The 26,077-nt window shown below is 46.4% G+C and overlaps 1 long non-coding RNA gene across 1 annotated transcript; it reads right to left on the reverse strand.

The window, feature by feature from the left end:
- Positions 1-9,679: 9,679 nt before the first annotated feature.
- LOC131513786 (uncharacterized) lies at positions 9,680-26,074 on the reverse strand. Its single transcript, XR_009262798.1, has 3 exons — positions 25,742-26,074; positions 22,068-22,144; positions 9,680-14,039 (listed from the first exon to the last, which is right to left on the reverse strand). It is a non-coding gene; the product is annotated as an uncharacterized LOC131513786 (long non-coding RNA).
- Positions 26,075-26,077: the final 3 nt, after the last annotated feature.

Below are 26,077 nucleotides of genomic sequence, written 5' to 3' on the forward strand. Positions count from 1 at the left end.
CCATCGACACTCTTCCCAAAGCCGCTGTCGAGGTGCATCCCTCCGGCCAGAAAGCACCCCAGTTTGGCCGCAGAGGACTCACTGTCAATGCAGCTTGGCCCAGCCAGCTTCAGGCCTATGAAGGAGAGAAACGCCACGTGTCAGGGACCAAAGGCGAAAGGAGGAGAAAAGACAAATGTGTGCTGCCTCCCCAGAAACGTTTGCCAACAACGTTATCCAGAGGCAAGGACAGATCCAGGTTTTGTGGGCCCTGGAGAGTAGACAACCTGATGAACATTCTTTAAAAAAGAAGAATTTGGACGGGGCGCCTGGGTGGCGCAGTCGGTTGAGCGTCCGACTTCAGCCAGGTCACGATCTCGCGGTCCGTGAGTTCGAGCCCCGCGTCCGGCTCTGTGCTGACGGCCCGGAGCCTGTTTCCGATTCTGTGTCTCCCTCTCTCTCTGCCCCTCCCCCGTTCATGCTCTGTCTCTCTCTGTCCCAAAAATAAATAAAAAACGGTGGAAAAAAAAAAAAAAAAAAAAAAAAAAAAAAAAAAAAAAAGAAGAATTTGGAGAGAGTCCTTCTACGAATCGTCAAAGACATGCAACTTATGAACATCTTGCTAGGGTCCTCTGCAGAAAGGGGGCCCGTGTCAGGGACGGGGGTCCTAAAGCCTGAGTTTCACGGACTTCCTGGCAAATCCACCTTTGTTCACAGGCAAAGAAATGGTCTCTCTCGGAAGGAAAGAATCGGGATCCACAGCCGCCTCCCAGAACTTTTCATCCTGAACCGCAAAGGCAGAGTGGCAGCTTATGACTGAGGGAGAGAGAAACCTGCGCCCAAACAGGGCTTCCTCCACCTGTTCCTGTGGGGCTCCAGAAAGATCTGATGTTACTTTTAGAGCACAGGCTTTTCTTTGGCATTTCAGCTGGGCCTCTGACCTTTGCATGGCAAAGGAAATTGCCATACTGGGTGGAAACAAAATAGTATTCTTATTGCCTTTTGTCATTGTTATTCTAATGAGCCAAGGGCGGAAGATACGAATTTCTAAACAGCATAGCAAAAATATTTGCCATCCTTGCTTCTCTGTTTTTTTTATTTAATTTCGTTTGGAGACTACAAAGGTCCAAAGTGCAAACCTTTCACACGAACGGCAGCGACACATTTATCGCCTTTGTTTCGCTCCAACACACCGTGTTGCTGAAGATTAGGAAGAAGGGTCCAATAACCAGATGGATGTTGACGACTCTAGCGCTGTCGCCATGACTGATTCTGTGACTATTACTAATTAATACTCAAGTAGTAACCAGCCCTCCCTAAGACTTCACTGGTGAAATGAGAAAGGAGCGAATTCAGCAAGTACTAACCCAAGCAGAGTTCAGAGAACAAAGACATCTGGAAAGGCTCGCCATGTTGAGTTTTTCACTCCTAATCCCAACCTGTGTGGCCTCTGCTGATACTCTAGGCCAGGAAGCATGTCTTTCTATATTCAGCCCAAAGCTTGGACTAGGGCTAAGGCAGGTGGCTGACTATTCAGCAAAACCCATCCCTCCCTCCCCCACCTTGCCTCCTTAGGGAAACAATCTGCCCTGTGACACAGTTCTGGCTGGTGATACTACTGGGCAGGAGGCCTCTTCTAAACCCAAAGGGCAGACCCTTTCTAACACGGGGGTGGGGGGTGCTTTTCATTTTATGGTCCCCCTTTACCTTCTTTTCTTCTCCCTTCCCATTCTCCCCACAGATCAGCTTGAAGATCAGATGCTACCCTGGAAAACAAGGGAGGGCAAGTTTGAGGAAGGACCTTATGTGCTAAGCATGCCACAGAATGTCCCAGACTCGGGGGCACGCGGCATGGGTAGGTGACCCATCAACGCTGGACTCGTCTCTTTGGACTATTATTTGATGAGACGAACAAATCCTTATTTCTTGAAGCCACCACTGGCAGATATTTTTGGTACTTTTTACCAAATACATTCCTACCTGATGCAAGAGGAACAAATAACTCCCTCCTCTCTGATTCCATCATAAATGTGTTAGCAAATAACGGAACAAAATATAATAGTCCTGTGTTCTCTGAGCTTCTATTTTCTCCTGGATGAAACAGGTAACTCTCCTTGAATCCCCTCGTCTTTAAGTTGCTCTGAGGATAAAATAATACATGTGAGAACACTTTGAAAACTGTGATTTGTGTCTTTATTCACTGTGGCAGGTGTGCTGGGAGAGGCATGCCCTCCGAGAGCTTACCCATTGTGGGGTTTTAGGGTCAGCCAACAGGATACTTATTTTTGTGAGTCTTCCTAGAGCTGTGCCAGAGAGAGTCACGGTCAGCTAACAAGACCTGTAAAAACTAGGAATAAACGTTAAAGTTGGGGTCAAACTCCCCCCTCCCCTCCCTTAACCATGCCAGAAGGAACACAGAGCGATGGATAACCAGGAGTTCTCAGATCCAACCCTGCATTAAGTTTCCAGGGATTTCTGCCACCAATTACCACAAACTGGGTAGCTTAAACAGCGGTTTATTTCTCTCACAGTTCTGGAGGCCAGATGTTCAAAATCAGAATGTCGGACAGGCTTGGTTGCTTTTGGAGACTCCAAGGGAGAATCTGTTCCATGCCTCTCTCCCCGCTTCTGGTGACTTCCAGTAATCCTTGGTGTTCTTTGTTTGTAAATGCATTGTTCCAATCTCTGCCTCTATCACCACATGCTGTTCCCTGTCTGTGACTCTTCGTCTTCTCTTTTTCTGTCTCTTATAATGACTCTCCTCACTGGATTTAGGGACCGCCCTAAATGAACATGATCTCAATATGGGTCCCTTACCTCGACTGCATTACCTTACATGAAGACTTATTCCCAATAAGGTTGCAGCGGGCGTATCTTCGAGGGGCCACAATAGAAAACCCAATAGGGTCACTGAAATGCCGTTAGGCCCAGGCCCTGGATGACTGTTCCGTATTCCTGCAGAAAGGGGAGTTTTAGACGCGCCCTTGGGGCCCAGGGGTCTGTGGTTACGGAGGGGTCCTCAGTCCTTCTCCAAAAGCTGAACTGCAGGAGGAAACTTTGGCTCCCACAGCAGCAGATGGGGCAGTGAAAGAAACAGAAGCAGCAGCATCCGTTGCAGGAAAGGAAGCCAGCACTTCCCCTGCGACGCCCCTTCATCTCCCTACTGGCCACCTGTCTGACTTGCCCCAAGTTCCAGAATGATCCTAACAGGATGTTTCAAGCACGCTCAGTCCTCCTCCTCACATCCTTCCCCTCTTCCCCCCTATCTGCCCACCCACTCTCCACCTGGCAGGGCTGAGAATCAAAGCCCCCCCTATTTTGGTCTAACCTGGGAATCCCCTGAGCCCCTGAGATCACCTTAGTCAGTATACCCACCCCCGCCAACGAATGTCCCCCCAGCTCCATACAACTTCCTCATCTGGAGTCCACCACAGACCTCAGGTCACTGAGCTCTCTTTACCTCTGTGTCTGTGTCCCATCCTGTCATCTGACAGAGCTCTCCAAAATCTTCTGCCGGGGCCCCATCTTGCTCTTGCCAGGCCCCACTAATTCCATGTTTTCCCACCATCTTCTCTTGCTGAGCGGCAATGGACACACCTTGGAGAAAGCTGAGGAAACTGAGGTACGAGAGAGGGAGAAGGTTACGGGAGCATCAACGTTGGCCCACCAACATCAGGACTCATATAACCACAGAGCTCACCTGCCTTGAGGAGAAAAGAAATCCATAATAGAAGTAGGATGTCCATGGCAAGGGTCAAATCAGGGGACAGGAATGAAAGCCCTGGAGGAAGTGATGGGAAGGGGGAGCCCACCTCAGGCACGGGGGAGGTCAAGTTGGATTTAATGAGGAAAATGTTCTTTGAGTCTTCTTGACCATCTTTTCTTCTCACGCTTCTACAGTGTCTTACCCAGTCATATGGCTGATGACTCCCCAGTCTCTATCTCTAGCCCAGAACTTCTCGGTTGTTCACCTGCAATCCATCTCAACCTGGATATCCCACAGGCCCTCAATGTCAACATGGCCAGGTTTGAGTCCCTTGTCTTCCTCCTTGGCACATGCTCACCTTCCCAAAGAAAAAATCTAGGAATCACCTTCAACAACTCCCTCTCTTTAACCCTCTTATTCAATGAAAAAGAAAAAAAAAGAGCCCAGAATAAATAGGTTGGAAGGAAGGAAGGAAGGAAGGAAGGAAGGAAGGAAGGAAGGAAGAGTTAGGTGTTGAGCCCAAACACTCAATTCTGAATTATTGACCTCATCCAATTGATAGCCAATGCAGGGTGTAAATGCCTGGTCCGTCTCCTGAACTCAGGACATCTCTGAAGGGCCATTCCTGCTTTACAGCCCCTCCCACCCTCAGGATCAGCTGAGACTCTGTGGTGACTTCTCCTCCCAATTGATCCTGAGAATGCTCCCCAGTCAAACCCCTGCAGCCAAATCCCCATCTCAGAGTCTGCTTCCAGGGAAGCCAACGTGCCAAGAGTTTTCCTAATTACAAAATGTACGCAAAGGAAATGGACTTAAGTTAGTCTAAAGTGTTCACATGAAGGTACTCTCAACTGTACAAGGAAATAATTTTTTTTCCCTCCTTTTAAATAATCAAGTTATAAAGTAGTTTCATAAAAAGAGCATTAACACCAAGCCAGTCTTCTGCAGCATCCCATGCTGGCTTTGCAACAAGGGCTGGAAATGACTTCTTAGCCTAACCCTGGACTCTGTCAACTTTTTACCACTTGGCTTCAATGTTAACAACCTATTGTCTGATTTTTATGGGCTTTAAACACTGTTGCCAGCCCTCCTGGAAAAGATCTGTTTTTGTCAGCAATTCAGGCATGGGTATTGGAACTTGAAAACAAATAAAAAGATCTAGTAAGCTCATGGGACGCATCTTTCTAGAGGAAAATGATTCCCATGTATACACATTCTCCCACAAGCATGTGTGAGCCCATGCTTCCCCAATCATAGATGTATTCACAACCAGATGTATTCTGTTTAGGGCTAGAGTAATCTTGTCTAATTTCGATCAAATGATCTTGTGCTGCTATTTGTTGAGTCATGGAGCCATGAATTTGAATTCCATGCTGCCCAGATGGGCTGGGAACTCCCAGTAGTTGTAGGAAAGAATTGCAAAGATATTTAGAAATTTTACAAAGACCTGTGAGCTTAAAGAAAAGTCAGAAAGCTTTATAGGGAGTTTGGTAAAAAGGACGTGAGCACAGGAAATATGATCAGAGGAGAGCTGAGTTGTGTTTGGGGAAATTCCATGAGCCCTAAGGAGTCACTGAGTTTCAGTTTGGGTAGCTGCAACACAGGGAAGACAGTTGACAAGAAGACTCTCTGAACAAAGTCCGGAAGAGTCCTTAGAGCAGAATTTTGCTGTCATGCTAAATAGAACTGAAAATAGCCTATACAAGTTGGGTCTTTGAGTTAAACTTGAGATTTTTTTCTCATGTTATATTGAATAGCAGGGAATCATGGATGCCGAGGACAAAATGGGCAAGTGGTATGTCAATGATGGATGGGGGAAGGGGAATGCTTCAGGGACCTGGAAGCAGGTAAAAATAAAAACCAAAAACCAAAAAACAAAAACCTAAAGACCCTTCAAGGAAGTGGGAAGAATTCCTCCGTTTCCTGAGCTAGAGACAGGTCCAGAAGTTTAGGTGTCCTGGCCTACTTGAGGTCAGTCACATGACCACCTCTCACCAATTGCTCCTTCTGTGTGAACAAAAGCCCCATGGCAACCAGAAATTTCAAGAGACAAGAGGCAGAGATCCCTATGCAGAGCGATAGGCCTGTCCACGCTGCAGATAGGTTTTCTTTTTGGTCAGAAGATCTTTATAGCTAGCTCAGACATGTCAGTGTCCCCATGCTCATGAGTTGGCCTTCCCTGGGATTGGGGGTGGTCTAGTGCTGTTCTTACACAGAATTTCACAGAAGAGTCCTTGGCAAGGCAGGCAGATAGGGAACAGATCATATATTGAAGTCCCAGCCCCCAGAATATGACTATATTTGGAGATGGGGGCTTTAAAGGAGTATTTCAGGTAAAATGAGGTCATATGGGTGGGCCTTACTCCAATAGGATTGGTGGCCTTATAAAAGGAGGAGATTAGGACACAGACACACACGGAGGGAAGATCGTGTGAGGACATAGGGAGAAGATGGCCTTTTGCAAGCCAAGGAGAGAAGTCTCAGGAGAAACTAACCCTGCTGGCACTTTGACCTTGGACTTCCAGCCTTCACACCTGTGAAGAAGTAAATTTCTGTTTGTAAGCCACCCAGTCTGTGGTACTTTGTTATGGCTATTCGAGAAGACCAATACACAATCTATCGTGAGCATAGTCTTAAAGGACCCCTGAGTGTGGTCATAGTGGAGGGACTGGGCCTCTCCCATTTACTCTGTCCCTGGAGGGCTAAACCTGGTGTCTGGCCTACAAGATGCTCAATTGGCTTAATTCCCAAGTGAATGACTTGGGAAAATCTTTTTTGGGATTGAAACTTTCCAGGTGGTCTCACTCAGCTTCTAGAGAGTCTTACTTGGGTGGCTGCCAAGAATCTTGCTCCGTCCCAATAGGCCATTGATGTACAACAATAGTAACCTGTCATGGACGATAAGACTCTGGGCTGGGGTCAGGGTGGGGGCGTCACAAACACTTTTTATTTTGTTCCCTTCAGCCCTCAGCACAATTGCATTGGGTGGGGCCATGCTTCGTTAGTATTTATTTTCATGGAGGTAACTGTGACATTGATCCATGGGCTGGTACCACAAAACCCATGTTTAGCAATAGTGGTACCATCCAAATGTTTCCCTTATGTATTCATTGCTCCAGGACTGATCGCATTTTATTCCTCCTCACTTCCGTCAATGGGATCCCCATTCTCCCATGTCTCAGACTCAAGCCCTTGGACTCACAGTCGATTCTTTCTCATACTTGAATCCCTAAGTCCAGTCAATAACGACCATCCCTTCCATTCTGCCTTTCATTCTCTCTCTCTCTCTAGGCCCAGTGTTATCACAATCTAGCCCATGCCTCACGACACGGGGAATCCTCGGTGGTCTTTCTGTCCCCGACCTTGACTCTACTGCATGATATATTCTGCTGCCAGACTCACCCTTGTCAAGCCTCAACAACTCTTTCTAGGGGCCTGGGAGAGATAGTAAAGAAGGTTACTCTTAGCCACTTTACGCCTCGGAGCAATGACGAAGAAGTTTGTAGGAGAAAGAGTGGGAGGCCAGTAAAATGGCTGGAAATATGTGCTACCCTAATCTACAACCATTGCCGTGAGGCCCTCTGGAATCTGAAACCGCATTTCCAGCTGCTACTACATCAAATACACACAACCAGATTCACCTTAGGTTGTTGGACACAAGAACTCGGCTTTTGCAACATACCAGAGTTCATATGTAAACTATTAATTACACCATCTTTCCCATTTGTTTATTTTTGCAAGAATTGTTATAAGATGGGGCAGGGTTGGGGGGGGGGTGACATGTGGAGGCCAGGGGGACATGGGGAGAGAAGACTGCTCCCGGGAACACAGAGTAATCGCCAAGAACTATAATTCTAACCTTCGCCCTACATGGTTCAGTGGCTTGTGGGCTGGAAGAAGGAAAGTGACATCTGTGATTTAGTCCATATGAAATGCTTGACCTCCCCAGCTTCATGCTTCAACAGGCTCAGTGTGGGGCTGAGGCCAGCAACCAGAGCAGGAAGTGCAGAGCAGGGGAATGTTGACAGAAGAAACATTCGTATGTTCTCTGGATGCTAATTACAAAAAGCCTCCCCTCCTACAGACTGTTTTGTGATAGATTTTCTGCTTATGTAAATTTTTAAAACAAATTAATCCATTTGGTATGGTTAGCCATGGAAGGATGATTTCCTGAACCACCCTGGCAGAATGCAAACACTTCCTCTCTCTTGGATTTTTCCTGAGACCATGTCCACCCATGTGTCATAGGAGTTTCCGTAACTGAGAGCCCCATAAGGGCCGGCGGTGGACCCCAGCCCTGTGCCTAGGACCTCCATGCCTAACACACGAAGGTTCCTTGGAGCTCATAAAGGTCTTGTGAAAAATAGAAATTGATATTCTTGTTTGTTGTTACAAGTCTAGGCAGAGGCTGTCTCAACGTGTCCACCAAAACCCACGCACCCTGGGTTTATTCCCTCTCTTTGCCTCCCCTGGTCCTACCACAGTGGAGCCTTAAAGACCCCATCCCTGCAGATACCCACTGCCTTTGAATCCCAAGGGTTGAAACTCTGAGGAAGAAAACAGAAAGATAACCTCCAAGAGGAACCAACGTGGCTCATGCTTCAAGAAGGATACAGAGCTCCTCTTGCTCAGGATTAATTCCATTTTCTCGTCTGGCAAATGGAAACGTATTCTGGCTGATGGCTAGCATCAGGTCTATGAATTTAATATACTGCTCTCTTAAGCACTATTAACCTATCAGTGCAAACAAACATGAATATTTCTTTATCCAATTAATTGATTACTTACCCTAATTGACTGTGATTGACACACACCATGTGTATGTGGGTGACAGTGTTATGCTGACAAACTGTCTCTTCCGAAAAAAAAGAAGAAGAGAAAGTCCTGATCTGTAGTGTTTGCAGATTTTCACCATGTACACAGCACTACCAAGGCCAGTTTCAAGGAATGATCCTGATATTACTAAAGCCCGGAACAGGGACCTGAAAAGACATACATACCCTTGACTCTCCAGAGCCAGATAACACTGACTCCAGCTCACCACCAGTTGGGTCTAAGCTAACAAATGTCAAGATTGGCTGAAGTAAAAGTTTAAATTTCTTTATGACACTTTTGTGTTTTATTCTTTCCTCTGCAACAGGTGGGTATAGGCTGACAATAAAGCCACACATATTTTGAAACCAAACTTCCATATGCTGGAGAATAAGAGGTGAACATACTAAAACCAGGTTGGGGGCCAGTCATTTGGCTCTTCACTTGCAGTTCAGAGAAAAATGGAAGGAGCCAGACCATGAAGTTGTCTTATCACTTGAAGCGAGTTGCCCTCTACGCTGATGTAGGAGGTGTATTTCCAACTCTTACTGAGCTGTGTTCCAGGAACCCAGCTGAACCCACTGGCCATGATAGGCATTCAAGAAATGTTCATCAAATATGAATGTATTCTAAAGCAGGCTCTTGAATTCTAACCAGCGAGACACTCTATGGTTTCTGTTCTGATCAAAGTCAAGCAGACCCAGTAGGCTGTTGGCCAACTGAGTCGGGAAAGCAAAGTAATGAGTAATACATCAACAGGCAAAATAAGCCCTGTGTTCTCTCAGGAAGGCTGGACTCATTCTGCTGATGCTCTAGGGTTAGGCCAAGTTTACCAACAGCAGGGTTTCTTGGAAGTCTATAAATACACTTTCGTTAGGGAAGGTAACTCCAGTCATTAAAAACCGCATTCAGAAAAACATCGTCTCTCCTGACAAGTAGTGGTCGCTGGGCACCTGCCTAGGATGAAAACTGTACAAATAGCCCAGAATACTGGTACAACTCAGTTCTCTCACCTTTAAAACACAAACACCAAGGCCTGCTTTCCTAGCCATTTGTGCAGAGTAAATGAAATAATGTTTGCCGAGCACCTAGCTAGCACTGTGCCTGGATCATAGTAAACGTTCAGTAAATAGTAGATGGGATCATGAGAATTAAATTCTCTTAAGCCTCCACATTCTTTTTTGTTTCATATATATACCTTCTCATTTTCCCGAATTGCCCCATTCCAGGAAAAACACATCTCTAAAGTCTATCAAAAGTGTGGTTCTACCTCCCCGTCCGAGGTGTCTGGGAATCGTCATGTAGTGTGATTCCCGGCAGCTCAAGCCATGGGTGATAAGTAAGTATCCACCTTCGCTGGTCGAAGATGTTGAAGGGTCGCAATTGCAGTCGTTCTGCTTTTCAGGCTGTAGTAGATGGAATAATGAATGACCCCTTAGAGACGCCCCATCCAGGGGCTCCTGGGTGGCGCAGTCGGTTAAGCGTCCGACTTCAGCTCAGGTCACGATCTCGCGGTCCGTGAGTTCGAGCCCCGCATCGGGCTCTGGGCTGAGGGCTCAGAGCCTGGAGCCTGCTTCCGATTCTGTGTCTCCTTCTCTCTCTGCCCCTCCCCCCTTCATGCTCTGTCTCTCTCTGTCTCAAAAATAAACGTTAAAAAAAAAAAATTTTTTTTAAAAGAAAAAAAAAAAAAGACGCCCCATCCTAATCCCCAGAACCGAAGCCTATGTTGTCTTATATGGCTAAAGGGACTTTGCAGATATGATTCAGTTAAGGATCTTTAGTTTGGTAGATTATCTTCAATTATCTGGTGAGGCCCAATGTAATCACCACGGTCTTCCTGAGAGGGAGACCGGACGGTCTGTATCTTGAGACGCGTGATGATGAAGCAGAGGTCAGAGGGTGCAGCCGTGAGCCCAGGAGTGCTGGAAGCCTCTAGAAGTGGAAAGAGGCCGGGAGTGGTTCTCCTCTAGCACCTCCAGGAGGAGCCATCCCTGTGATACTTTGACTTCAGCCTGGTGAGACAGATTTTAGGCTTTGGACCTTGAGAATCAGGAGATAACACATTGTTGTAAGCCACTAAATCGGTGGCAATTCATGACAGCAGCATCGGAATTCTGTACACAGACAAACAATGAAGCATGAGTCCCACAAAGCGGGGGAGGGGAGGCAATTCTCACTCTCCAAACCCCACAGGCGAGAGGAAAGGGTACAGTCTCCTTGGCTTATGACTATGTCACTTCATCAGACGAGATCTCTTCAATGCAGGCAAGTACAGGTCACCGAGGGGACCCCAGACCTTGCAGGACCACGATTTAAATCAGGGAATATCAAAAGAAGAAGGTAAGCAGGTAGGTGTTTAGTGTGTAAAAAAAGTTGGGAGCCATCGGCATTGTTGAACTCAGGTGTTGTGTGTATGTATAGGTGCGTGTGTGTGTGTGTGTGTGTGTGTGTGTGTGTATTTTACTTTTAGAAAGTTTCAGAGTGATGACATTTAAATTTTTTTTTAATGCGTATTTATTTCTGAGAGAGAGAGACAGAGCATGAGTGGGGGAGGGGCATTGAGAGGGAGACACAGAATCCAAAGCGGGCTCCAGACTCCGAGCTGTCAGCACAGAGCCTGACGTGTGGCTCGAACCCACGAACCATGAGATCGTGACCTGAGCCGAGAGTGGACGCTCAACCGACTGAGCCACCCAGGCGCCCCAGGGTGATGACATTTACGGGCATCAAGGAAGCCAAGTAATGGCGTTTTCACATAAATATTAGAGAGGAACTGGAAAATGATGACTGCAACTGAATTATGACCTCGTCTTCCAAGAAGGAATGAAACGTCCAGCTTCGAGCATGCTGAAGCTGCTGCATAGCAACCTCAGAAACAACCCCGGCCCCTCAGCACCTCCTCCTGCAGCAATTCCCGTGGCCTCTGGGTCTCAGCCGGCCCCGCCCACTGCGCGCGAGCCACATTTGGGAACTCCAGAAGGACCTGGGTCATTTCAACGTGCCCCTACGTGTGCTCTCGAGTTGGCAGAGAAACCTGAAGAAAGCAGAGAGGAAAGCAGAGGTTGCTGGCCATCTGGACTCCCATTTGGTTTATGGCGTCTGATTGTGCAGAAGATTCCTTGCTGTCCTGCCCTCGGCAAAATACTTTTCAGAGCTGCTACCAGAAAGACTTTTAGCACACTCTGTCTGGTATTAATTGTGCTATTTCAGAAAGCATATGGAAAAACGATCATGGATGACTTTTTTATGTATGTGTGTGCATATACGTAGGAGATCTCTATCTCTACCTCTCTATCTCTATCTCCATCATCGCTCTCTCTCTCTCTCTATCTATCTATATCTAGGCGAAGTTCTGATTGTACCCATCAAGCTTCCTGAATTAAGTCTTCTTACAACCAAACTAAGCAGATGGTTAATCTGTCTCATGGGTGTACAGGATGGTATGCCTCTATTGAAGGTATTCCAGCACGGGGCTTGGAAAACTGAAACGTGCAAATGAATCACCCCGGGGTTCCTGTTAAAATGCAGGGTCGGATTCGCTACGTCCAGGGTGGGGCTGAGTGCTGAACTTTTAGCCAGTGCCCCGTGGATCCCGATGCATGATGTCTGTGGCCCCAAGTGGGGGTTGCCGGGGACCAGACCATTGTCAGGCAAGGTACCAAGTCATAGGCTCTAACTTGGGAAGCAGAACGTAGAGGCCCCCCAAGTTGGTGCACCTCAAACCAGCAAGTCAGAAGCTTCCCAAAGCTAGGCCCAAGGTCTGCCCAAGAGCAGACAGTGGACTTCAAAACTAGATGGGATAACTGGTGGGCAAGGACCCATGGCCCCTGAGGCTGAAGGCAGTTCCTTGGGGCTTGCTGATCTCAACCCCGTGACACCTCGGAGGTGCTACCCCAGGCACAAGCTGTCCACGTTCACACATCAGCTCTCCACGTCTTCACCATAAATGGAGAGGCTTCCCCCAGGGAGTCCCTAGGGACCTACCCCGCCGTGTGGTCACTGCTCTTATCGCTGACATTACAGTAAGTGCTGTGATGCCAACGAACTGGAATGTTTTTTCCAAACACCAGGATGTCCCATTCTTTGTGAATACCCTTCAGCAAGAACTTCTGGTATTTTGAAACTGACACACTGATTTTAAAAATTAAATACTGGGTGATCAGCCAGAATCGGAGGGAATTTCCCACCCTGAGTTGTGCATGCCAAAACTAACCAAACCACTTGGTTGTGTTTTCCTTTTTTACTGAGGGCATGAAAACAATATAAGCAGCGTAGTTTATGCTGGAGATACGGTCTCACCCCGCGCCAAGACAAAAGACCAAAACAGGCTTTGTTCTAGGACTCTCTGTTCTGTGGCCAGAGAGTGCATGAAGGATTTCCACTTGCAAGTACTCGGAGGGCAAATCGGGTGCCTTCAGGCCCCCAGCAGACTTGTCACTGTAATCATGACATTAATGAGGACTTGGCTGCCTCATCATGTCTGTGCCATGCAATTGGAGCCATAAGAGGCATTTCCCATGGTGGGGGATTCCCTTCTTGCTGAGATGACAGGGGACAAATCTCCGCCTCCATATGCCTCTGGGCTTCTTACCAGTGCCTCGGGGCCATTCAGCGATTCTGATGCACAGCATCAGATTTTTTAACAAGTCTCAGAAATCATGAAGCACGGTGTCTTCTATTGGCGGAGGAGAAACATAGGACCAGGAAGAATCAAGTCCCCAAGGTCATCCAGCCAGTCTGTGGCAGAGCCAGGGCCAGGATTCTATCTTCTGACCCCCAAACCCATGCTGGGTCCACTACTGTCAGACGATGGCTGACACCATTGTGACCAAAGGGCCCCCATATCTCACACGAAACGTAGCATTCCAAAACCCCGCATCAAAGTCAAAGCCACCCGCAGTGCAGGGACACCATCCTGAGAGTTACTTCCTGATAATATGAATATCTAAACGGCATCTGAATGTCTGATTATCAGATCAACAGCCAAAACACCTCAGTGGGTTTAAGAACTGACTTACTGTCTGACATCGAGTGTGTACGTGAATGATCCAGTATTTCCTGGGTCGTATTTTCCTAATACATAAAACAGTGTTAACAGTAGGTCCGCCCTTGCTTCCCAAGGTTATCAGGAAGGTCACAAGGCGGGGTGGGGGTGGTGGCAGGGTTATTCTAACAGTCACCGCCTATGTGGGTTTGATGCCCATGCACTTGGGTTGATTCTTGCTAATCAATATTCACATCTTTACCAAAAAGAGGCAAAGACTTCCCACTCGTAACTCTGTGGAGGATTAAAATGAGACAGACGTGACATGAAATGCAGGACATAGTGCCTGGCGCACAGCAAGCATTCAAGGTCCAGACCCGCCTTCCTCCCTCATCATTTCCCTTGTGTGTCTGGTTTCCCCCTAGCTGGACTTCAACGTCCCACGGTTCGGGTCCGTAAAGTGAAAGGCTGACGTACCAGGGCCACGGGATAAATACTTCTGGTTCATTTCCAAAGCAGAAGAGATGGTGATGTTGGTCCTCAAGGAGCTGTTCTTGCCTGCGGGAAAACAAGAGGAAGAGTTAACCTGTGGAGCACTTGCCATGCGCCGAGCGCTGTGCACGTGTAGTCACAGGTACCCTGATGGCATCTTGCTAACGCACACGCTATCGTGAGGCTCACTGTGCACTTTCCAAAACCCTAGCAAGGGACTAGGTGTGTGTCGTAGTTGTGTCACGAAATTTTTTTCCGACTGTGTGTCTTCGTTTGCTAGGGCTGCCGGCACAAAGTACCACAGACCAGGGAGGCGTGAACAACGGAAATTTCTTCCCTCACAGTTCAGGGGGCGCGGGGTCCACCATCAAGGTGGCAGTAAGCTTGAGACCTCTCTCCTCGGCTTGCAGAGGGGGCCGCCTTGCTGTGTTGTCACATTCACTGTGTCCAGTCTGAGTTGTCTGTGTCGTAATCTCTTCTTCTTTAAGGGTGCCATTCCTATTGGATGGGGGCCCATCCTAATGGCCTCGTTTTAACTTAATTCCCTCTTTAAAGTCTGTAACTCCAAATAATCACATTCTGAGGTATGTATCAATTTTGGGTGGGCACAGTGCAGCCCATAATAGCGTGATTGGCATCACACATGGGTGTCTCCTCCTAAACAATTCTGAAATCCGCGGGCGTAGAAATGACCGACAAAGGTGGGGGGGGGGGCAGGGGAAGGGCAGGAGATATAGTTTTTGTGCCTAGAAAGATGCACAGATTTCTTTTCCAGCCCTTTCCTGGGACCTCTTCTGCCCCTTGAATGATTTTACTATTTTGCCATTCCCTGTACCATCCGCCGCCTTCAGTGAGCACTTTGTGCTGTGTGTCCCTACACAGAATCACCACGTACTCAGTCCATAGGTTACCCTCTGCTCAGGGACACTCGGGTCAGAGATGAACGATGGCTGAATCCAGTCCTGAATCCACTTGCCAAGGCAAGGGGCACGGGACTGCATCTTCCAGAGAATGGGATGTCTTTTTCTTGATGCAAAAAAAAAAGCACATTTTTCTACTTGGTCTTCCCAGGCGAGTACTTTCTTGAATTTGCCCAAAGTCTCCATCTGGGCCCACGTGACCCTGCCCCTGCCCCCGCCTTGCCCACCTCCTCCCCAGCCCTCCGAGATCTGGCTTTTTTCTGGAGCTGCCTGCTCTCAGTCCCCCTTTCAGCCACCCAGTCTGGTGGCTTGCCCTCAGGCTCTGTTCCACATCATGGGATATGGCACACACCATCCAGGCTTCGACACACTTGACCTTCTGATTCCACAGCATCTCCCTCCTGGCTCCTCTCTTACCTCTGAGATGTGTGCACTGACCTCTCCGCCCTTCTCTCCTGACTTCTTCTTGGAGATCCCAGGCACACTCCCTTCTGAGACACCTCAATGCCACAGGAAACTTACAGACAGATGTGTATCTATGGCCTTTCTTCCCTTCTGAATCAGACTTATTTGGGGAATAAACAGCCTACTTAAAGTAAGTAGCCATCCACTCTTCAAACCCAACAGATCTACCATTCAACACCTTATCTTCCCAGACAGAAAGGCACCTATGCTCTGGCTCCATTCATCACATTCCCGTTTCTTTCCAGCGTAAAACCTCTCTCATCCATAAAATGTTCCCTGAACCGTCCCCCCACCCCTGCTTCTGAAACAATGGCCTGCATCACTTCTTTAACATCCATCATTTGTGGCTCCAGACTGGAATTTATTCCGTCTGTGGGTATGGAGTGAGACAGATAAAAACAGAAAGGAAATAAGTGGGATGCAAGGGAGAGAGATGGGAGGGGAATATGCCATCTCTGTAAATACATCCTTGAGGGCAGAATCCTCTGCCTTGCATCTTTGGGTGTTCAATAACACCTAAAGCAGTTACTCACAGAGAGAAATTTGTGTACGTTTACTCTCAGGAAGGTAAAGCTGGGTTGAGAACGGCAGTGGGGGTTAAGTCTATGCACATTTTGACTACAGGGGCTGCAGTTTAATTTCCTGTCTCTATTTCCCAATGCCTCCAAAGTCCAACTACTTCTCCTGCTACTCTCAAATATACCAATGCAAAATTTTAGGTCGACTCTAAACTGTATATTGCTAAATTCTTCTGATTCACCACCACCTCCTTCTATTATTTATAATCTCCATAAGGGAAAAGATTACCAGCGTCTCCCAGAAGGAAACACACAGGAACTTTAATCCTCTGTCCCTGGCTACAAAGTAGGGCCATTCTCCTTTAGGGTCTCTCTTCCTCAGCCGCGCTCCCCTCCAAGTTCGACGACCTTCTCTCCTATCTTTCTTCTTTCAGACCTGTAGCACAAACCATGTTTCTTGTTCACATCACAGTGCTGAGAACTAAGGGCTTTCCAAGGCATTTCTGTTCCGCATGGAGACTGAAAACTGGAGGGGAGTTATTGGAAGGAGCTGATGTCATGGGTGAAGTAAACAGACATCAGTCCTGACGTCCTTCGTTCCCTTGCATAGACCCAGCTTTTTATCTGGTGTTTTTTGCCTTTTGCCTGCAGGAGTTCCTTGACCATGTCTTATGGCATGGGTCTACCAGTGATGATCTCTTTCAACTTTATATGTCTGACACAGTCTCTATTTTACCTTTGTTTTTGAAGGTTATTTTTGCTGGTAGAGAATTCCAGGTCAACAGTTACTTGTTTCTTTGCTAGTTTGTTCCTTCAGTACTTCAACGTGAGGCTCCATTGTCTTCTAACTTGCACTGTCTCCAAAGGGAAGTCTTCTAAGATTCTTACCTTTGTTCTTCTGTATATAATGTGTATGTTTTTCCTTTGGTTAATCCTAAGCTTTTTCCCTTTACCAAGATTTTTTTAATCTAATCTAAATTTTCAAAATTTTCGTGGACTGTGCTCGCTTCAGCAGCACATATACTAAAATTTTTCATGGACTTCATCCCCCACCACGAGTGGAATTTGATTATGATGTGCCTTAGAGTCTTTTTTTTTTTTTCCATTTTTTTCTGCTTGATTTCTGTTGAGTTTCTTGGCCCTGTGAGTTGACAGTTTTCTACAATTTGTATGAAGTTTTCAGTCACTTTTTATCCCCTCTTTCAACTTCAGTTCCACATGCACGAACCCACTAGTGGTTGTCCCAGGGCCCACTGATTTTCCGTTGACGTTTGTTCATCTTTTTTTTTTTCCTCTGTGTGTTCCATATGTTTCCTTTTTTAAAAGTTTATTTATTTATTTGTAGAGAGAGAGTGAGTATGTGAGCTGGGAAGGGCAAAGAGAGAGAGAGAAGGAGAGACAGAATCTCAAGAATGCTTTATTCTCTCAGCACAGAGCCTGATGCGGGGGTTTGATCTCACAAACTGTGAGATCATAACCTGAGCGGAAATCAACAGTCAGATGCTTAACCAACTGAGCCACCCAGGTGCCCCTCCTCTCGCGTGTTCCATTTTGAAGTTATCTACTGCTGAGTCCCTAGGTTCACTAATATTTTCCTTCACTGTGTCTACTCTGTTATTAAAGCCATCCAGTGTAATCGTATCTCAGACATGGAATGTTCATACCTAACTAGGTGACTCACGTTTTTAAAAATATTTTTTAATGTTTATTTATTCTTGAGGGAGAGAGAGACAGAGTGCGAGTCGGGGAGGAACAGAGAGAGAGAGAGGGAGACACAGACTCCAAAGCAGGCTCCAGGCTCCGAGCTGTCAGCACAGAGCCCGACATGGGGCTCGAACTCACAAGCCGTGAGATCATAACCTGAGCCGAAGTCAGATGCTTAACCGATTGAGCCACTCAGGGCCCCCTCGTCTTTTTTATTTTAAACTAAATGTTGCATTTTTCCTTCCATACGTTCATAACTTCTTCTATCTTCTTAAATTTAAGGAATGCATTTCGAATGGGAGTTTTAATATCTCCTCCACCTCTTACTTGGTGTGCCACCCTTGCAAGGCCTGCCACCCTTTACCCAGGCAATTTTTCAGGACTGTTTTTGAAGCTGGTCACTTGAGAAATGAGGCAACACCTCTTCCTGACCGAGGGACGAGGTATCTTACTGTTTGTAGTGGATCCCCTACGTTCTGTGTCGCTTAACATACAAACCCCCCGAGTGGCATCCATCTGGGCCACGTTGCGTTTCCTTGACGAGAGGTGGCCTATGTTGTTTGCGACACCATGGATGATAGGGTCCTTTTTCTCTGAGCCGAGAGTCTCGTAGCTTCTGCCAGCATCCAGGAGACACTAACAACTAATTTGTCAGCTTGTATATATGGTAAAAATCAAACCCCAGGCCCAGCAGAATGCAACGGTGAAAAGTGAATAAAGAAGTAAGACGTGGGGGCACCTGGGTGATTCGGTCAAGTGTCCGACTTCAGCTCAGGTCATGATCTTGTTATTCATGAGTTTGAGTCCTACCTCGGGCGCTGTGCTGACAGCTCAGAGCCTGGAGCCTGCTTCGGATTCTGGGTCTCCCTCTTTCTCTGCTCCTCCCCACTCGTCCTTTGTCTCTCTCTCTCTCTCTGTGTGTCTCAAAATAAATAAATATTTTTAAAAAAGTAAAAAGTGGTCTGGCCTTTTAAAAATGTCAAATGAAGCTCAGGCAAGTGAATGCACATGTACTCTCACGCTTTGTTCACTTAATATGAACTTTTAAAATCAAAATGATTCAGAAAAAATGGACGACTCCTCTCAACGGCATTGGCTCAACTGCTATCTTTTTACCAACATTACATTTCACAAGTGCTCATGTGCATTCACCAAAAGCAAAGCATGAGGATTTGCTGTGTACCTGGCCATCCACGCATATTTCCTGTTGACTCTCTGTATAAGCAATTTCCTGCCCCCAGCTAAGTTCCTCAATTGCCACTGCATTCCACAAATCCCCCCATTAGTGCCCCAGGCCAGGAAGGCAGCTGTATGGTTGACATGGGACACACTGAGCCAGAGAAGCTGGAAAGGGAAAAAACAACAAAAACAAAAAAAATGGAAACAGACACTGATGCCTGAAAAGGCAGAAAACAAAGACAGAAAATGAAGCAGATGAAGACGAGAAGACACAAGATGGAGAAAATGAAAAAAAAAAAAATCTGTGGGACAGAGCAAGAAAGTGAAGTCAGGGAAGATACTGAATCGGAAGAAAGGCGAGCAAAGAGCACCAGGAACTCACTAGAATGCGATCTCGGGAAGAAGACCGCAGAACGCGGCGTTTCTGAGCCACAACCACACAGCTGTTCCTGCCTCTGCTGCAAACAAACCAAACACCTGGCTGCTGCGGAGGAGAGGAAGGTCAAGTCCCCGGTCACTCTCCTGCTTGAGACACAAATGAAGAAAGTGAGGGTCCAGCTTCGACATTTTTAAGAGCAGGAAACGCGTGGAGAAAGAGGCTTCGGAAGGACAGAGGAGCAGGTGTTTACTGCATGCCACAACTTGCACGTGGCATGGCAGGCATACCCCGAGTCGTGAGCTCAGCAGCCAACAGACAGAACCCTCAGCAGGGGCACCGGCACTCAGCAGGACCTGGCCTGGCACCACTTGGAAGAGCAGGGCACCCTGGCATGATGTCCCATCAGCAGCCCCCTCCCTACCCTCTGATGCATCACCAGATGCCACCACTCATCCTCCCCGGCCAGGTCAGGTACCAGGTCCCGTGATGCCTGGACAGCCCACGCCAAGCCCCTCAACTCCCATCACCGCAGGCATCTCGGCCCCTCCTGGGAGCGGCCCTACGCCTCCCGCATTCCCCCAGCTCTAGGATACATCTCAGAAGCCCAGGTACCCCACATAACATCAGATAGTGTGTGTCCTGACCTAGTTTGGGCCTGTAGTTCAGAAGCTTGTGGGGGACCCACCAGGACCGTCCCCCCCTGTCAGCAGCTGCCTCCAGTGGTGCTCTGTGGCCCCGGGGGGAGTTGGTTAATCAGCAAGAAATCAGTGCTCCCCTATTCCGTGTCCAGCAAGGCTGAGCACCGTGAGAGTAAGAAAAGAGGACAGAGAACTTGCCCAGGAATGAGTTTCTCATGTAAGTGAAGAAATAAAATTAAGAGAAATCCATTAAAATACAATAAAGTTTTCAAAACACAGCGAAATCAAACATAATTAAGTTCTGGGAGCAGGGGGAAAGGTCAAAAGCAAATCAGCTTGGAGCTGGGCATACGTTGGGCCGGTATCAGTCATTTATGCCCCAGTGGGATTTTTCGGGGGGCTGGGCAGTATATCTCAGACCCCTGGGGCATTGGGAAATCACAAGCCAGGCCAAAGTCATCAAAGACTAAATTCCTCATAAGGTCCGACGCTGGCCTTTGGTGAGTGGCACAAAGGTAAGATTCTCTTTCCAGACCTCCTGATGGACTGCGGGCTCTCCTTAGCAAATCTGTGCTAGCTACACATGAACTCGCAACCTCCATTAGGATCCACTGTATTTCTCTACTGTCCTGAAAGTTTCATCTCATTCTTCACAGAAACACATATAATGCCATCATCTAGGACCCCTCTCTATAAGGACTCTTATGATTGTGTTTTTCTGAAGCCTCATCCAGGCAGAGCAAAGATTCATCATTGTTTTATTTTTGTCTTTTTTTCTCCACCGGTCTCACTAGTCATTTTAACAGGTATCTCTGATCTGTATAGGATCTTTTATTGCTTGACGAATGGCGTAGATGCTGTTGGTACCCTTCCCATACCTGCAATACTCTGCGATGGTAGCCATGAGCAGAACAAGCCAGAAATTATATATAATTAATGGTCCCAAGAATAGCCTTCCTCTAAGGACAGATGGAAAGTTGAAAGACAAATACCCCAGCTCCCTTGGTCTTCATCTGGGGTAACTGTGGGATACCACTGTCTCCAGGGGTTCCCAGCAAGATCGAATTCCAATTCCCCACAAAGGTAACTAGTTTGATAGCATACAGTTAATTGCCTCCATTCTCTCTTTCTCTCTCTCTCTCTCTCTCTCTCTCTCTCTCTCTCTCTCTCTCCTTCTTTCCACCCTCCTACACTTCCCTATTGGTGTTTTCAGGGATCGTCTTCCAAATACATCACTTCCACTCAAATCTTTATCTCAGGGTGTCCTTCTGGGGGAATCTAAACAAAGACAATCCCTAAAATGAAATCCTAACTAAACGTGCTGTGAACACTATGATCAGGGTTGAATCTAACAACCACGTTAGGTGTTTCTACAAACTTTTATATTTATCATCAGCTACCTACTTGGTGGGGCCCAGAGCAAAATGAAAAAAAAAAAATAATGTTTATTTATTTATTTTAAGAGAGAGAGAGAGAGAGAGAGAGAGAGAATGCACATTGGGGGAGGGGGAGAAAAAGAAATAGAGAGAGAGAAAGAGAGAGAGAGAGAGAGAGAGAATCCCAAGCAGGCTCCAAGCTGTCAGTGCAGAGCCCAATATGGGGCTTGATCTCATGAACCATGGCTTAACGGACTGAGCTACTCAGATGCCCCAAAATGAAAACTGTTTAAAAGCAAGGGGGGAAAATGTTGTTTAAGGTACTATAATATAGAGCTTTTCTGCAATCTCTCAACTTGCCATGGTGTTTTTATCACTTGTTTATGTCACCGTAATAAAGAAAAATGAAAACTTTTCATTTTTAGCCTGAATTTCACCATTCTTCTTTATGTGTGTGATGCCAGTTTTAAATGCAAATGTAAGAGTGTGTAACTCATATCCAGGATCACCAGAATTACATAATTCATAATTTGTAGTTCATTTTGTTCTTCCCCAAACAGTGGAAATGCTACAAAAAATTAACTCAACTGTCTCTATTTCTTTTCATGACATACACACATTTTCTCCAACAGTCCAGACCTCTGGCTTACTGGTGAGTAAGAAAGAACTGAAAAGAAAAACAAGTATCATTTGCTCTGTCTTTCCAATTCCTTCTCTGCCTTCATCGTCAGCCCAAGTGTTGGCTAATACGGGGAAGAAACAACAGTAAGAAAGGACATGACATGGTTCTGTGCTCGTTTGTGTTTCTTAGAAAACCACTGCCTTCTTCCTGCATTGAATAAGTTCTGTGTTCACTTGGAACAGTCGGTGCCCCTCCTCCTTTCCTGCTCCCAACTTAGTCATAGGCATGCTTACCTCCTATTTGTTTCAAGTCTTCCCTGGGCTCTGGCACATCATGAATCCTGTGAAATTCCATGATCATGGGGGAATCCCTAATGGCACAAATAAATAGGCAGTAAGAACAAGAACCAATGGGCATCCATATTGCATGTAACTACTCAGACCACATGAATCCTCTGCCATCCAATTGGACTTCATTTACAAAACAGAAGTTCAAAGACAACATTATTAAGAATTTCAAGATGGTGGGGCATCTGGGTGGCCCAGTCGGTTGGACGTCCAACTCTTGACTTCAGCTCAGGTCATGATCCCAGGGTCCTGGGATTGAGCCCTATGTTAGAGTCTGTGCTGAGCGTAGAGCCTGCTTATGATTCTCTCTCTCTCTCTCTCTCTCTCTCTCTCTCTCTCTCTCCCTTCTCTCTCTTTGTGCCCCTTGCCCCAACTTGCATGCTATCTCTCTTCCTCTCTCAAATAAAAAAGAAATGACAAAATTAAAGAATGAAAAAAAGAATTTCAAGACGGTGACAGCAGAGTGTAAAAACAGAAGGTGTGGGTCCCGTCTGAGAGCGGAACCTGGACCCCGGCACCGGTCACCTGCCCATGACACCAGCACTCATCACCAGCCCGGAGAGTGGATGAGGCACACTGAACACCTGAAGTGGGCATCATAGTTCTGCATCACAACCAACGGATGACCCAACAGTTGACCAAGGGCAAGGCACAACTTTTTGGTCATCAGAGTCCTAATAGTTTTTGTCGTGTTCTAGCAAGGTCTCATTTAGGACCTAGGATGAATTTAAAGAACCCGTCTCTCTCTTTGGGGCTCCCCTCACCCTCACTGGTCCCACTTGGAAAAGTGAAAAAAGCCCGGCAGCTTTAGAACATATTGGGCAAGAGCAAAATGCTACCTAGATGCTAAGATAAGTTCCGTGGTTATCTTTCTCTGAAATGCTTACACTTTGCCGGCTTTCCACTGAGTAGTTTTCAAGCCTGAGCATACCCACAAGACACATTCGTATGCCCTTGGTTTTGTTTAAGCGCCCACATCCGCATGGCAGGGTCACTAAGGCAGCTGTGCCTGTGGACACGAAGCTTGTTGTGTTCTCTGACTTCCAGCTGTGTTCCCTGCACCTGTCTTTACCTTCTGTTCTGGACGTTGCTGGAATGTCTGCTAGTTTTCCGTATCAACCCTGTAGAGGAACAGAAACATTTTGCCTTTTCTGAACGAGACTTTGCGTGTGTGTGTGTGTGTGTGTGTGTGTGTAACTTCCTAGAAACCAGAACTGTTTTCTCCTGCCAGGCGCCACAGTGGGCCTTCCTGCGCGGGAGGTCATTTCAATAAGGACTCGGAGCTTAGTAAGTGGAGAAAAGAAGGTCGTTCTCAGACAGGATGTTGGGAAGACGCCCCGAGTGAGCCTTGCTGGGCAAGAGACGCCAACAGGACCAAGAATGTGGGCCAGTCCCCCAGGAAGTTATTCATGAGCCTGCGCTGGATGATAAACAGGCAACCAAAGCCTTTCTAAACAACAAAAGTCACAATGCTTCAAATTCCAGAAAATCCTTGAACAATGACTGGACATTCCTTATCTCCGATCTGCTTATTTGTGCACTAAATACTTTCAAAGAAACCAGAAAGTGGGGTTCTGACTTGGGGTGCAGAGCTGAATGAAGTGTACAAGGAGATGGCCAATCGCCAATGAAGTGTACAAGTGTGGCCAATCGCCCTGCTCCCCTGTTCCATCCTCCTTTACTGGGAGCATGAGTCTCCTGTTGCTGGGCCAGCCTCTCCCCTTCCTCCCCTCCCCCCCACCCACTTTGCCCCCCAAAAGCCACCTTGGGCTGAAGGCCAGCATGAAGTTGCTTCAAGCTTGATCAGCAGAACAGGGTCAAAGGCAGCAAGTTGCCTCTGCTGTTCATGTTACCAAGAGATGTGAGCTGATCGTGTTAGCAAGTTCTTCCAGAAGAAACAAAAAGACAATTTGGGCAACTAGAAATTTCATATATATGGGAATATATATCTACCTGATTTGAAAGAGGTATCAAAGCACCTTGATGGTACATGTAAAAAAAATTTTTTTTAATTAAGTTTATTTATTTTTGAGAGACAGAGAGAGACAGAGGACGAGCAGGGGAGCAACAGAGAGAGAGGGAGACACAGAATCCGAAGCAGGCTCCAGGCTGTGAGCCATCAGCACAGAGCCCGACGCGGGGCTCAAACTCACGAACTATGAGATCATGACCGGGGCCGAAGTCGGACGCTTAGCCGACAGAGCCACCCAGGAGCCCCGATGGTACATTTTTAAATTAAATTACAGCACATGTTATTATGTATATGTATATGCATATACATATATGTGTGTATATAATCATAAAATGGTATTCTGAATATCGTTTTCTAAATAAATATAAATATCTGCAGAATATAAAATTTGATTCTGCAGACAGTGATATGTGTACCACTGCCCGTGTACAGTGTATGTGTACTTGTTTATTGGCCAGACCCCAATTCTTCATGACAGGGAACATCAGTGCGCATTTGTCATTTGTTTTACAAGTTGAGTTCAAGTTGCACTTGAACATGTTACTACATTTTTCTTTTCCTGAGCCCAAATGTCCATCAACAGGTGAATAGATAAAGGAGATATAGTGTATATATATATATATATATATATATATATATATATATAATGGACTATTATTTGGCTCTCAAACAGAATGAAATCTTGCCATTTCCAACAACAGGGATGGAACTAGAGTGTATTATACTAAGTGAAATCAAGCAGCCAGAGAGAGACAAATATCATACCATTTCACTCATATGTGGAATTTAAGATACAAAACAGATGACCATCAGGGAAGGGAAGCAAAAATAAGATAAAAACAGAGAGGGACACAAACTATAAGAGACTCTTAAATACAGAGAACAAACTGAGGGTCGCTGGAGGAGTGTTGGGTGGGGAGATGGGCTAAATGGGTGGGTGATGGGCGTTAAGGAGGACGCTTCTTGGGATGAGCACTGGGGTGTTACATGTATGTGATGAATCACTAAATTCTACTCCTGAAATCATTATCACACTATGTATTAACTACCTTGGATTTAAATTTTAAAAATAATAAAATAATAAAAATTTAAAAAATTTTTCCTTTCCCCACTCCCTCTGCCCACCAGATTCCCCTTTACCTACTCTAGTTTTGCTTCTGTTGTCTTTCTGTAACTTCTAATGTGCCACCCAATGTCTTTATGGTTTATTGTTAGCCATCTGTCTTCCACGCTCCCCTCCCTCCCTTATAACGTGAGCTTTCGCGGCAACAAGTTTTGTCGTTTTTCCACGCGTTTCAAGTACACACGCCAGTGACCGGCACATACTAGACATTCAAAATTAATTATGAGTGAAGGAATACACGAATGAATGAACTGAATGAATGACTGAGTGAGTGAGTGAGTGAATGAATGAGTGAATGAATGAATGAACTGAATGAATGAGTGAGTGAATGAATGAACTGGATGAATGAATGAGTGAGTGGATGAATGAATGAGTGAATGAGTGAATGAATGACTGAATGAGTGAGTGAATGAATGAATGAACTGAATGAATGAGTGAGTGAATGAATGAGTGAGTGAATGAATGAATGAGAGTGAATGACGGCATCCGTCTCACTTTCAAAATCCAATAGCTTCAGATACTTACCGGACACCGGTGAAGATGACTGGTCAGTGTGGAAATACATGGAAGGTGGGGTTGGTATGGGATGGGGTGGGGGGGGTACTTTCTGGAGGATGGACGGCTCAGCCACCCAGGTACTAATTAAGATTTGACAAAAGAGGTGTCTGTAGAGCAAACGGGCAGATTTTACGAGGGCAGGGGGAAGAGCTTAGATGACAGGTGTTTAAAACTGAAGCCATTTTCCCTGGGATGGGCACCCATCCTGGCATTCAGCCCTGGCACACTGATGAGGAGGTACAGGGCTTGAATCTCTAGCTGCGGGGCTTCTGTTCGGAAACCCTAGGGCAAGCCCAGAGACCC

This window comes from Neofelis nebulosa, chromosome 6, assembly GCF_028018385.1.
Source record: "Neofelis nebulosa isolate mNeoNeb1 chromosome 6, mNeoNeb1.pri, whole genome shotgun sequence".
Classification (NCBI taxonomy): Eukaryota; Metazoa; Chordata; class Mammalia; order Carnivora; family Felidae; genus Neofelis; species Neofelis nebulosa.